The 13,018-nt window shown below is 42.3% G+C and overlaps 1 protein-coding gene across 5 annotated transcripts in view; it reads left to right on the top strand.

Annotated features, from left to right (window-relative positions):
• The window catches only part of SULF1 (sulfatase 1), a 162,365-nt gene that overhangs the window by 18,431 nt on the left and 130,916 nt on the right, over window positions 1–13,018 (top strand). For 2 of the 5 annotated variants that reach the window (XM_082363397.1, XM_082363399.1), the window contains exon 1: window positions 5,676–6,131. The exons of 1 other annotated variant lie outside the window; for it this stretch is intronic. The gene's annotated coding sequence lies outside the window, so the exon portion shown is untranslated. Of the gene's footprint in view, window positions 1–5,670; window positions 6,132–13,018 lie in introns of those variants that run through there. 2 more of the 5 variants (XM_082363400.1, XM_082363402.1) reach the window with 2 other exon arrangements.

Here is a 13,018-nt window from a genome sequence, read left to right as displayed (position 1 = left end):
ATTTTATCAAATGAACGTGTTATCTTTTCCTCCAGCAGAATGTCAGACCACTTCTTGAAAGATCCTCTCCAAATTCTTCAGCTCGAACCAATTTTAACAAACTTGAATATACACACCATAATTAGGAAGCCAACTTATTCAGTTCATTTGCATCCGTCTAAATAATTTTTCCTGACAGATGACTTCCGTTCTAAGTACCAAGTACTTTTTAATCCTCGGCAGGTTATTGCTGAGGATAAATGATTTCACATTTCTCATAAAGATGCCAGTCATTAAGAATATTAACACGAATTCCTTCCCCTTGAGTAGAAAGGAGCTGTCATTTTAGCAATGTTGCTGTGTCAGCCTTTCTATTGTCAAACACAACAAATGATGAGAAAATCAATTTACTCTTTAGAATTAGTCAAGTGAGGAATTCTTTGAAGTGGCCGTGCAGGGTTTTGCCTGGGTTCCGTAATCACATAAAAGCGAGTACTGTATATATGTCGGTAAAATGTTGTGAAATTTAATGAGGACTGTTTGCTGCCATAGACCTTCCAGACATAATCTATCTCTGAAAAAGAATTCCCCACTCCTAAAATAGAGGTTTGATGAGCACCAGATGTGCTTCAAATGAACCCTTGTCCAACTGAACTAAGAATATATTTTGATCTGTATGAGGCACAGTCCAGAGACAGGGGAAGTGATTCTAGCACAGCCTGTGTTGAGGTTGGTGGTGGAGTTTGAATGTATTTATTTACTCCATAAAGCTTCTCTGATAAGGTAAAATGCAAATGAGCTTTTAATGAATCCTTTCTAATAACTGGAGGATGTCATACTTGCTGCTTATGAGACAATTTACAATTTTATTTTGTAAGCTAAGATGTGTGGAAGAAAGCATTTCCACGGGTAGCCGCAAACTTTAGAACGATCTGTGTCCTGGCGATGATTTGCAAGTTCCACAACTCAGTTTCTCCACCCATAAAGGGAAGATTAGATCGTTGTTCAAAAATGACAAGCATTTAATATTTGGAAATGACTAAATAATGAAGTGCGTGGATTCTATAGAAATGCTAAGGAGAAAAGAAGATTAATTTCAAGCCGAAATCTAGTACAAACACGACCTTCCTATTGTAAATCTCATGAACAGGGAAAGAAATTACATCGAAGGCTTTGTTTCTGGGGCTGAGAATATTGTACATTAATATTGGGATGTTTCAGTCGGAAAAAAAATCTGCTTATTATAATCTCTTGTCTGTAGAGATGCGAAAAATCCTTTCTGCTACATTGTTCTGAAAGAATGCTGTTAGTAAAGATTTAAATGACAGGCATGGCAGGGTCATCTTTTGATTCCTTTGCCTTTGGGCAGGACTAAAGTTAAGCCATCTCAGGAGAGAGAACAATGCTGTTGCTCGCAAAAATCTCCAGGTGAGAATGGTAAAAATTAAAAAGAGCAGATGGGAAAGCTCAGGAGCCTTGAAATTAATAAAGGTCAGTTTATTAGGTCAGTTCCGGCTAATTTCAGTTAAAAGTCATTTCTATTTGCCAATAGCCTAATGCTTAGCAAAACTCCAAAGGATGTGATATTTGGCACTAGTTCTCTGAAAATTCCATTTCGTATTAGCTTTAATGTCTGGTCATTGTTTTGTTCGCCTCCTCTTCACCCCGTGGGGGAGGGAGGGAGTCCTGCCCTAGGGTTCTGGGATGACCAAACACAGGACATCTGACTTGGGACACAGGGGATCAAGAGCAGTTTACTAGTCACATACACTAATGACCCAGGGGAAGCGGACACTTTGTGCCACATGGGGCAACACAGAGGCACATTCAGGAACAGAGGGAACAAGAAGGAGCTGGGGGGCACTATTTACAATAGCCAGGACATGGAAGCAACTTAAATGTCCATCGACAGAGGAATGGATAAAGAAGATGTGGCACATATATACAATGGAATATTACTCAGCCATAAAAAGGAACAAAATAGTGCCATTTGCAGAGATGTGGATGGACCTAGAGATTGTCATACAGAGTGAAGTATGTCTAAACGAGAAAAACAAATATCGTATAATATCGCCTGTATGTGGAATCTGGAAAAATGGTAGAGATGAACTTATCTGCAAAGCAGAAATAGAGTCACAGATGTAGAGAACACACTTATGGTTACCAAGGGTGGGGGTGGGTTGAATTGGGAGTTTGGGATTGACATATATACACTACTATGTATAAAAGAGATAACTAATGAGAACCTACTATATAGCACAGGGAACTCTACTCAATGATCTGTGGTGACCTAAATGGGAAGGAAATCCAAAAAAGAGGGGATATATGTATATGTATGACTGATTCACTTTGCTGTACAGCAAGAAACTAACACAACATTGTAAAGCAACTATGCTCCAATAAAAATTAGTTTTAAAAAAAGAAGGAGCTGTGGGGAGCAGGCTCTGTAGTACCAAGACGGTAAGTGGTACCCTGGTTCCCAGGGACGATGTGATTGGCCTGTTGCAATGACTGTGTGGGCTGGCAGGGAAGTGAAACCTATTAGGATGAGGACCAGGTGGAGCGATGATGCCCAGCTATCGGGGACCTAACCAGTGGGGGAGCCTTTCCCACTTCGGTGGGAGCATTGCAGGTAAAAGTAGGGGGACTCACAGCCCTTTGGGGCCCCGTGAGGCTCAAAGATGTCAAAGCAGCATGTGAAATCTTAGACTGTACAAGCCATGCAAGCTATGTGGACTTACGGGAGACTCACTTCCCCTTGGCTATACTGACCCCTTTAAGAGTAATGTCTTCGCCACACCTATGAGTAATGTCTTCGCCACACCTATGGTGTCTCCTGTGAAAAGAGTCACTTTTGATTGGACTGATAACCACGGGGGCATAAGCAGTTTTCTAGCAAGAGTACTCTCAGGCCAAGGCTATATAATCAGCTAGATGATGCACGCGAAAGTATCCTCTGCTACTTGCTTTGATTTGAATGAAAAGAGGACGAGAGCCCTAAATCATCCAGACAAATTACATATTTACTCCTCACTTGATCTTCATTTGCCACGAGGTGAATGTTGACTAATTTAGACACGGAGCCAAAGAGACGAAAAATAGTCTATCGAGCCAAAGTCGAGAGTATGCCTGCCTTCAGTTTTCAAGAAGAATACTGTCAGGAAACACAGTCAGGTCAGACATTCTCTCACTTTCCCTGCAATTTAACCACTGGGGAGATAAAGGACTCAGGGAGACCTGGGGTTCCAGGCAGAGCTGGGACATCTGCAGTTAATGCTGGGCCTGTTATAAAATCTTGGGCAAAGCATTTAATCTCTCTGAACCTCAAGCTGTATACCTTTTTAATGAAGAATTTAAACTAGTTCTAGAGTTTCAAAATAATTTTTTTTTAGTAGCAAGACCCTTGTTTTAAACAAAGTCTAAAGTCACTCTATAAAACAGACGGAGATGAAGCTTCTTTGTTTGAATCCAGTGAACGGCGCCCAAGCCCTGTTGACTTGCTTGGTCTCCTCCTCACATTTGCTCCCTCCCTATCCACACCACCCCCCCCAACCCAAAATTCCTGAAGCACTTCGTTGGAAGTCTAGTGCTCCTTGGAACCCAGTCTGAAAACTAGCAGTTAAGATTCTAAGGTTTCTTCCAGCTTTCAGCAGAATGGAAAAATCACAGCCAGACTTAGATTCAAATACTAGTTCTGTCACTTCCTAAGCTGTGTGACCAGTTTTCCCATCTGTAAAATGAAGATTTTTTTTTTTTAAACAGCTCTATTTTAGGACAATCACTATGTTAAGAATGCATGTAAAGCATCGAGCCAGTGCCTGACACCTAGCCGGGACTCACACGTGGTAGCAATAACAATGGTCATGGCTCTGACTTGAGCAGAACAAAAAGAGAGATCTTGCATGTGAACAACTGAATTGCAATGGGACCGCTGTCCTTCCCGAAGCCCAAACCTCAAGAACTGGAGGCCAAAATTCCTCTTTAGAACCTGAATCAGTTTTTATTGTGCCAAATTAGTGGAAGCAGGAAAATTCTTCTAACTCACTGAACATTCTGTGCGCATGGGAGAGCATGTCGACACACCCCAAGTCTCTTATATGACATCACGGTCCATCCACCCACCACAGATGGCACTGACGGCACCCTGCTTTCACCAGAGACTAACAGGGGGACGTCCTGAAGAACGCTTGAACGCTTAGCCACGGAGATTCAACACCTGACAGCTCGTGTTCTGTACTTCACCCCATATCATAAATCACCAGAGAGCTATCGTTCTCATGTCGAGCTGCTGTTGTGATAGTCTGCATTCTTGCCACAGTGGAGAAGTTCTCTCATAAAACACATCCCAGAAGTCTGTGATTTCTGAAAATCTCACCTTTCGGGAACTTTTCTGGCCTTCTAGGAAGTAAGTTCCACTTCAGAGGTCTCCTGATGTGCAGTAGCAGGAACTCAGTAGAGGCCGGAGTTCCTGGTACCCTCATGAACACATGTCCTAAAGGAATGTGACTCAAGGTTAGACATTCCTCTCCACTTTTTATAAAGCTTTCTTTCTTTTATTTTTTTTTAAATTTATGAAAATTTCCAATACCCAAAAGTAAAGGCTATCACAAACCCTCCTGGGCCCACTGCACAGCTTCAAGAGCCCATCAACATGGGCTTTCACCTGAGCCCATGGAGGTTACACGGGGCCCCTCCACTCTAAGACTGATGGCCCAGGTGACATCACGTTGGCTGTCAGCTGAATTTCATCAACACTCATGAAGTGCCTGTCCTAGGCCACCCCGGAGAACCACACAAGACCCCAGACTTATGAAACCAGACGCACATGAAGAATTACGTGCCGGGTCAATGGGGAGAAAAGAAGGGAAATCGGGGAAATCTTGTGGGGAAGATGGGATCTGAACTGTGCTTTGAAGGAAATAAGAGTGAGGACATTCCAGGCTGAGGGGGAGGATGTGAGGAAGGGCGGTAGGGGAAGGAACGGAAAGGCCTTCTTTAGGGAATGATTCATATTCTCATGAGCTGGAGTAGGTGAGGGGCGGTAGGATGGGAAGCGGGTAATTAGTGGGGTGACACATGGAAGCCACGAATGCCAGGAGGTTGAAGCTCCTCACATGTTGGGCAGCAGGGCCAGGAACAGGGCAGGAAAATAATAATCTAAGAAAACTGGAGGTAGCAGGATGGGGGAGGGAGGGTCGCAGGGAGGATGGGTTCTCAGAGTGAACCACAACTTTCTCAGACCCAAGCTCTGGCCTAAAGAACAGTCTGGCTGGGTGTCTTGCTCCCACAGAGAAAAAAAAGCAGGGGCCCACGGAGATTGAAAATAGAGGATGAACATTGAGGGTTCGGCCCCGGCCCAGGGAACTCCCTGCAAACCATCATTAGGAAAACGAGAGACCAGGACGAAAGCAAAGCAGCAGAAGCACCTGGTCTGAGTCTAAGAAACATCCGTGTTTACTAAGCACTTGGTCTCTGGAACGTCTGCCTTTCCAAATACCGCATCTTCCTCATCCACTCCATCCCGCCACGGGCGGCTACTGTGCCGGGTGCCGGGGAAGGGGGAGCCGGGACCGCAGCCTGGAAGCCCTGCCTACGCCCCCCACCCCCCCTCCCTCCGAGGAGCGTCTCCGCGTGGCCGGCCAGCCAGCTGCAGCGCAGTTTGTTTGCCGAGGTTTGCATACACATATTGAGTTGCCTTTTTTTCCAGCCAGTTCAGCAGTGTCCCGAAATTCACCCCCAGCGTAACTTCTGCCTCTGCTCCTCCCCTTCTTGGAACTGCCTTTTGTTTGTCTGGCAGCCTTGGTTCTATGGGGGTGTGTGATGATGATAATACGCGGGCTTATATAACCCTCCGCATCTCGCAAGCACTTCGCAGACTGGCCCTAACGCATCCCGGGGCCCGTGTCAGGCTGGGCGGCTGGAGCGGCTAATAGGAAACCCCGACCCGAGGCGCCGAGACCAGGAGGGAGGGCAGAGGGGGTCAGAGGCCGGGCCTTCCCGGCCCCTTGCGCCCGGAGGTCAGGGAGATAAGGAACAATGACTCTCGCCCCCAGAAGGAGGAAGGAAGCCCCGCTCCCACCTTATCTCTGCTCCTCCGCAAGCTCCCAGTTCCCAGAGCTTGTTCTCCAGGGAAGATTCTGAAGGCGACTTTTGTAAGTATGATGCTCTGCTTTTTCTTTCAAAAGGAGGGAAACAAAGTTTCCTTACTGCTGTCCATTTCATCGCATTTATTAGCGAGAATGGGATCCCGCACTCAGACGCTGCCATGATGGGAAGTGTGTTTCTGGCTAAAGTCCTCCATCCAGATGGGGCCCCTCCTAAAAGTAATAGGACGGGAAAGAGGTTTCTGTTGATAATTCACTTATTAACAAAATAGCACCAAGAGGAAGTGCTGAAATTGCCCCTTTCCCGGTGTCCTGGTCCTGGTGGTGGCTATTCTCCACTCACACACACATCTTGCCCTACAAAGGAGGCTTGGTTATTCACCTGACTTGTTAGGCATCCAGAAACGAGGCAGCAACTTCCAGCTTCAGTTTCTCTGCTTTCAGTGCTCACAATTTCAGGCAAATACAGTTGTTGGAATTTTCTTTTCACACTATGAAATAAATCCCATTTTTTTGGCGTAGGCTTGAAACTTGCACTGACTTGTGTAAACCCTGCAAAACACTGTAACTAGAGTGGACATGTGAATTCTTACGAAGATTTTCACTGCATAGCTGAGGGGTCTAAATATTAAAGGAACATGGGCACAAACTTCTTAAGCACTGGCAAAACCCAAAGCTCTGTGATTGAACTATGTGTCTGTAAGGGATGCTGAATTAACAAAGAGTATTTTTCTCAGGGGTGAGGCTCATGGCTTTGAGAAATTGTCTTTCAACAAAAGATGAATTTAAAACTCTAGGATAACACTCAGAGAGATACAAGTTCTGAACATTTAGAAAGTATGATTCACTAAATGAATAAGCCAAGAAAATAAAGTTCTGTCTTGGGTAGTTGTTCAATTTGCATGTATAAAACCATGATTATAAGTTGGTGTACTATGAGATAGAGAAAATTAGTCTTTATTTCAGGTAAGAATACTAAGAAATATAAATTGACGGTAACGTAGAAAAGCAAGGCCTCTCACTTTTAGTGCCGTTAAGTGCTATGATGGATCCACTGAGTGTGATTGCCTTTATCTTTAGATGAACAGCTATGAAAACCACACATAATGTGTGTACACCAGTGTGTGTGTGTGTGTGTGTGTGTGTGTGTGTGTATGTGTGTATAAAAGAGTTCGGGATACCCAAATGTATGTATATATTTAATTAAATATATATATATATTTAATCATCCTGAACTCGTATTTGTTGTAACTCTCCAGTGTTCAGTATCTTACATGACAGTGTAATACCCAAAATAGACCAAGTGGAAAGATTTCATATCAAATTTCAGAATGCAATAGAGCTATTTATTCATTATTTATTCAACAAACATGGGAAACATTATAAAAGTAGGTCTATTTTTAAGATTTCCTTTAAATGACATTTCCACTTAAAATTCTCTGTGGCTTCCAAGAAATTCTAAGACATAATTAAAGTTGAAAATAAGACTGAATTCTACTTGGGTTTCCCCCTAAATTTAAAAGTGAGCTGTCAATACTAAAATTCTATACTCCAGCTAATTTTGTTACAAAGATCAGCCACATAATCTCAACGTTAGCCTCAAAAGCGTACTCAGTCATGGCAGAAAGAACACAAACTATGATGGGATCTGGATTGGAGGCTTGGTTTTGCCATTACATGGTTATGTGACCAGCAGCAAGATCTTTCAGATTTTCAACCTCAGGTTTCACCTCTATTAAAGGAGACCAATACTACGTGTACCCCAAGAAGAACATTGTTGAAAGGACTAAGAGGAAATAATATATGTAAAGTATCTAGCACAGTGTCTGAAAATAGCAGTTTCATTCAATTTTAGGACTTTTCCATTTACTCTCATTTTTCATCTTTGATTCAGTGTCTTGGTTTTTTGAGCGTTTCCTGTGTATTGCATGCTGTGCTGAACACTAGTGATACCAAAATGAAGAAGGTTAATATCCTGCCCTGGAAACAGACCAAAACAACAGATTAATTTTCTTAACAGTATAACACCTGCAAACAACAGAAGTGTGTTGTGATTAAGTGACAGAATTGAGGCCTGAGTAATTCTCCCCAGTGAAAGTCAAAGGAACTTTTACAAAGATGATGTCGATTGGTGTGACTTTTTTTTTTTTTTTTTTTTTTTTTAGAAGATTGGTGTGACTTTTAAAGTATCAGCAGGAGGTGTGGAAGGACATTTCAGAAGGGAAGAGCATTGGAGAGCAGACTTTGTGAGGGAGCCAGGGGACGGGGAACTGGTTTCAGTTGGTGCTGGAATGTGGAATCCAGGGAATCTGGAGATTTAGTCCAGGGGTCCGATCATGGATATTGTGGTGCTTCGTGCTGAGATGTTTGGACCCATTACTCTAGTAAAAGTCAAACTCATGCTCACGAGTCTTTTTGGACCAGCTCATGATCCAAAAAAAGTTTCTTTTATAGGTTCACATCCATATAAAAAGCTTGGGCTGAAATATGCCACCTATATCACTAAGACGTTATTTGGTTCAACAGACTATTTTGTTTATTTGGTTTATTTGGTTTGTAGCAAACCCATCTCAATGATGGAAGCGTTGCAGCACAAGATCCTTACCTCCCCAGATCTGGCACTTTCAAGATTACTCTTGAGCCAATGGAGAGACAAGGAAGGACTTTGCTTGGGGTTGAGAAGGCGGAGACTAGATGTGATTTATGTTTTAGGAAGATTTTATATAGATCAACTACTCTCCAGTGTGGAATGTAGGTTAGGCAAAGGCCTAGGGGGTGGTAATGCTATAAACTAGGAGACTGATTAAAAGACTGCTGTTGTAAACAAGTGAGAAATGCTGAGGGCCTGAGCAGTGTAGGTAGACAACAGGGCACAGATTCCAGAGATATTTAGAAGGTGGAACATTCTCAACTTGAGGACTGAATGAAGGAATGAAGACAAAGGAAATGTCTATAATATTAGTTTTAAGCTTGGTCAACCGGGTAGCTATAATAGAATACCATAAAACAAGAAGAGGTACAAGTTCATAGAAGGAAATTGAGTTAGTTGGGGTAATGTTGGCTTGAGAGGTTAAACTACAACATTAAGTAAAATAAAAAGTCAGTTTGGGGGACTTCCCTGGCAGTCCAGTGGTTAAGACTCTGGGCTTCCAATGCAGGGGGCGTGGGTTCCGATCCCTGGTTGGGGAACCAAGATCCCACGTGCCGCATGGCGCAGCCAAAAAATAAAAGTTGGTTTTTGCTTAATCTTTTTTTTACATAAGTGGTATTGTTTTTGTTTGTTTGCTTGCTTGTTTTACCATGTTGTGTTAGTTTCAGGTGTACAGCAAAGTGATTCGTATATATATATTCTTTTTCAGATTCTTTTCCATTATAGGTTATTACAAGATGCTGAGTATAGTTCCCTGTGCTAGTAGGTCCCTGTTGGTTATCTATTTTATATATAGTAGTGTGCATATGTTAATCCCAAACTCCTAATTTATCCCTCCTCCGCCCCTTTCCCCTTTGGTAACCATAAATTTGTTTTCTATGCCTGTGAGTCTGTTTCAGTTTTGTAAATAATTTCATTTGTATCGTTGTTTATAGATTCCACATGATATCGCTTATATGTGGAATCTAAAAAAATGATACAAATGATATTGCTTATATGTAAAAAGTGGTTTTTAAAAAGTATAAAATTGCCAGATTTATCTTAGAAGTTTAGAGAAGAAACATAAAAACCGGGCTCTCCCCATTATGCTCGGCTAGCTCCCCCAAGAAATGTCAGTCTCTGGGCTCACGGGGCTCTGAGCTTTCATCTCCTATCCCCGCTGTTGAGTGGATTGTTTCCCATTCACTTTTCAACAGGAAGGCCATGTCCAGAGCAGTCTTGCCAATAACTTTGTATACCCTCAAAAAGAGAAATATGTACATCCTCTGAGCCTTCAGAAATGAGCGGAGACTGGGAAAAAGATCCGTGGGCAACTAGAATACTTATTCATAAAGAACACATACTCATGAAGAATTTATACTTATTCATCAAGAAGCAGCTCTTTCTTTAGCAGGGTTTTTTCACTTCCCTTGAATTGGGGGCCCACTCAGAGACTAGAGTAAAAGAGGAAACTTCTAAGACTAAAGCAAAGGAGGTGATTTCTTACCTGGGCATGACGTACCCCACAAACATTTCCTTCTTCTTCAGGCTGAGCAGGAATTTCTTCCCATTGACTTGAATGGTGGGTAACTGGAAAGGAGACGTAGGTCACGTTTGTGAGTTTTTTAAAGATAACAACGGAAAGAATCTTAACATTTAGAATGAATAGAAAACGATCTAATTAGCAGACAGGAAGCTGAGGTCTGATTACTTGATAACCTTAGTTTTCTTATACCCTTTCACATCTTCTATGGCAAAGCCTCTATCAGATTTCCTGGATTTCAGAGCTCTCAACCCCACCTGAACACTTCAGAGCAAATACCATTTATTACAAAAGGGGCTGAGCCCCAGCCTTCATGGCTGGTCTCACAAAGTCGTATAATATTTCCTCCTGGAAGGTAAACTGTATCAACACATTTAAAAGCAGATTTAAGAAGCTCTTGTCACCTCTAAATATAAAGAGTTTTATCACTCATCAGAAAGATAGTATTTGATTGTAATCTGAATTCCATCTGGCTTCTGATGGCTCACTTCAAATTCCCCAAACTTCAGAGATTATCTTTGGTTTTTGAGATGATGAAGAGGTTTCTATTTTTGCTAAAAATGCTTCCACAATAAAAAAAAAAAAGAAAGAAGAGACCCAGAAAAGAACTGTTACTATCTCAGTTATACAAAATAATCACCAAATATATACATTAGAATAGGGTGAGCGTGTATCATGGGAAAGTTTATTCTTTAAAGAAGGAGTAAGATATATTGGAGGGAATTCCCATTAGCATGATTGAAAGGATGAGGAATATACAGCTTCCATATATGGTGCCGGCCATTCTACTTTTAGGTTACTCAAGCCATTTAAAGTCTTGGCATCCTAAGCAAGGGCTACAACTTCACAATCTTTTTGGGTTTGCCGGCGTAATGACTGAGTCCAGGCTGGGTGCTGCCTGAGCCACTGTACTCTCCTATGCAGTGTTTGAAGAGGGCTGGGGTGCAGCTGTTCTGTCGCCCAGACACCTGAGTCCAGAATATTGCTGAATTTTGCTTCATTTCTGTGCTCTATGGAAAGCTGGAAGCTCCCCAACTCTCTCGGGTTTGGCTTCCTGTTCACATGTTTTCTGGTCTCATGTCATTGTGCATGAAGTAATAGTCCCACATGCGTGCACCATCCACAATGGCAAGATTTGTGTGGCTCGGTGTAAGCTTTCTAATGAGGACATTTTGGACCTTCCAGCAACTCCTTAGGGAAAGCAGTTTGGAACCGGTTATTACTTTCCAAGGTGAAGGGAGGAGAGACAGAATGCATTTCTGCAACAGGACTAAAGTCACTTTTAGGAGACAATTAAAGGACAACTGCTTAAGAAAAAAACAAGCATTTCTTTTACACATCTATCTAAACACATGTATGTGTACAGTATAAAGAAATGCCTCCAATCCATAGTTTTAAAATATCAGTTACTGTTTCAGCATTTCACTAACTATGAATGGTGCTAGTGTTTTCCACCGGGGACTGTTATTTTAATGACATTTCTCTGCAGCAAAATCTGATGAGTTCACAAAGTTTGAGAGCCAGGAAATGCAGCTCAGTTTCTGAACAACTGAGAAAGCCAGGAGAGCTCAGTTCAATCATCTACTTGCTTTCCAGCGTGGATTCCTAAGTGCTAAGACAATAACACACTAATACAGAGAGAGAAGCCAAACCAAACTTTTCAAAGCACAGCTCTTAAACCATCAAACTTAACTTCCCGACATATTATCAGCAGGTGAAATTCTGGGGCACACCCACACTTATTTGTGGATGTTAATGTCAAATTAATGGGCACATGTGCCAACATTTTATAGAATTTTAGAGCAGGAAGTGATTTTGGAGGTCTTCCAATCTTCCCTTTTATTTTACGAGCAGAGAAATTGAGACTCATGTGAGTTCACTCCAGACACACACACGTATATACATCTGAGTCTTAGGCCGAGTCATTGCTTGCAGAAAATATGATAGGTCTGGCTTAAGAAAAAGGAAGGACAAAATGACCCAAAGCTGGGCCAGTGGTTCCCCGTTCCATTCAAGTTTGTGTGGCCCAGCTTTAGGGCTGTGGGCCACTCGTTTATCCTTGCTACAGGAGCCGTTCAGGGTCTCAGATTAGATACACTTGACCAAAACTTGAATAAACTCCCAGACAACCCAAGTGTCAAGGAGTGACTCAGATCCTGACTACACTGCAATGCTCAATCAGTGCAAGGTGTTCTGGGGCCACGTTGTGATTAGAGCATAAAATGTAGACAGAGTCCCAAGTACAACTCTCACACTTCGAAATCTGAAAACCTGACCAGAGAGACGAGACCTTCCCCCGTCTAGGCAGCAGTGGAGACCCTCTCACTAGATGCTACATCGTGTAGTACAGATCTTAAGTGTTGTAAGTGTTCTGGGGAGAGAGATAAATGAAAATTGAGGTGGTCAGCTGATCCCAGAGGGGTGCTTAGAATTTTCATATGTGGAGGGAATAAAGGTAAACTCTTCTAGCAGAAATAAAAGCATGGAGAGGGTCTCGTGGCTCGGACCCCAAGGAAGCCAGGCTGATGGGTGCTCTCCAGCAGCACTTGTCAACCTGAGCAATGGACTTGAGCCCTGGTACTGATTTCCATCATTATCTACTAAACCGTTACTGAAATAAGCACCCCCTGCCAAAACTAGGTATAAATTACTTTAATTATATTTATATAACTATAAATCCACAATGATATAATTACACTTACATCATTGAAAATCCAAAACAGATTGCTAATTAAAGATAAACAAAACCATACAAAACCATAA

The sequence above is a fragment of the Balaenoptera borealis genome (assembly GCF_965194805.1).
Source record: "Balaenoptera borealis genome assembly, chromosome: 17".
Taxonomy (NCBI): domain Eukaryota; kingdom Metazoa; phylum Chordata; class Mammalia; order Artiodactyla; family Balaenopteridae; genus Balaenoptera; species Balaenoptera borealis.
Note: the sequence above shows the minus strand (reverse complement) of the source record. Positions and strands in the feature narration are given on the sequence as shown.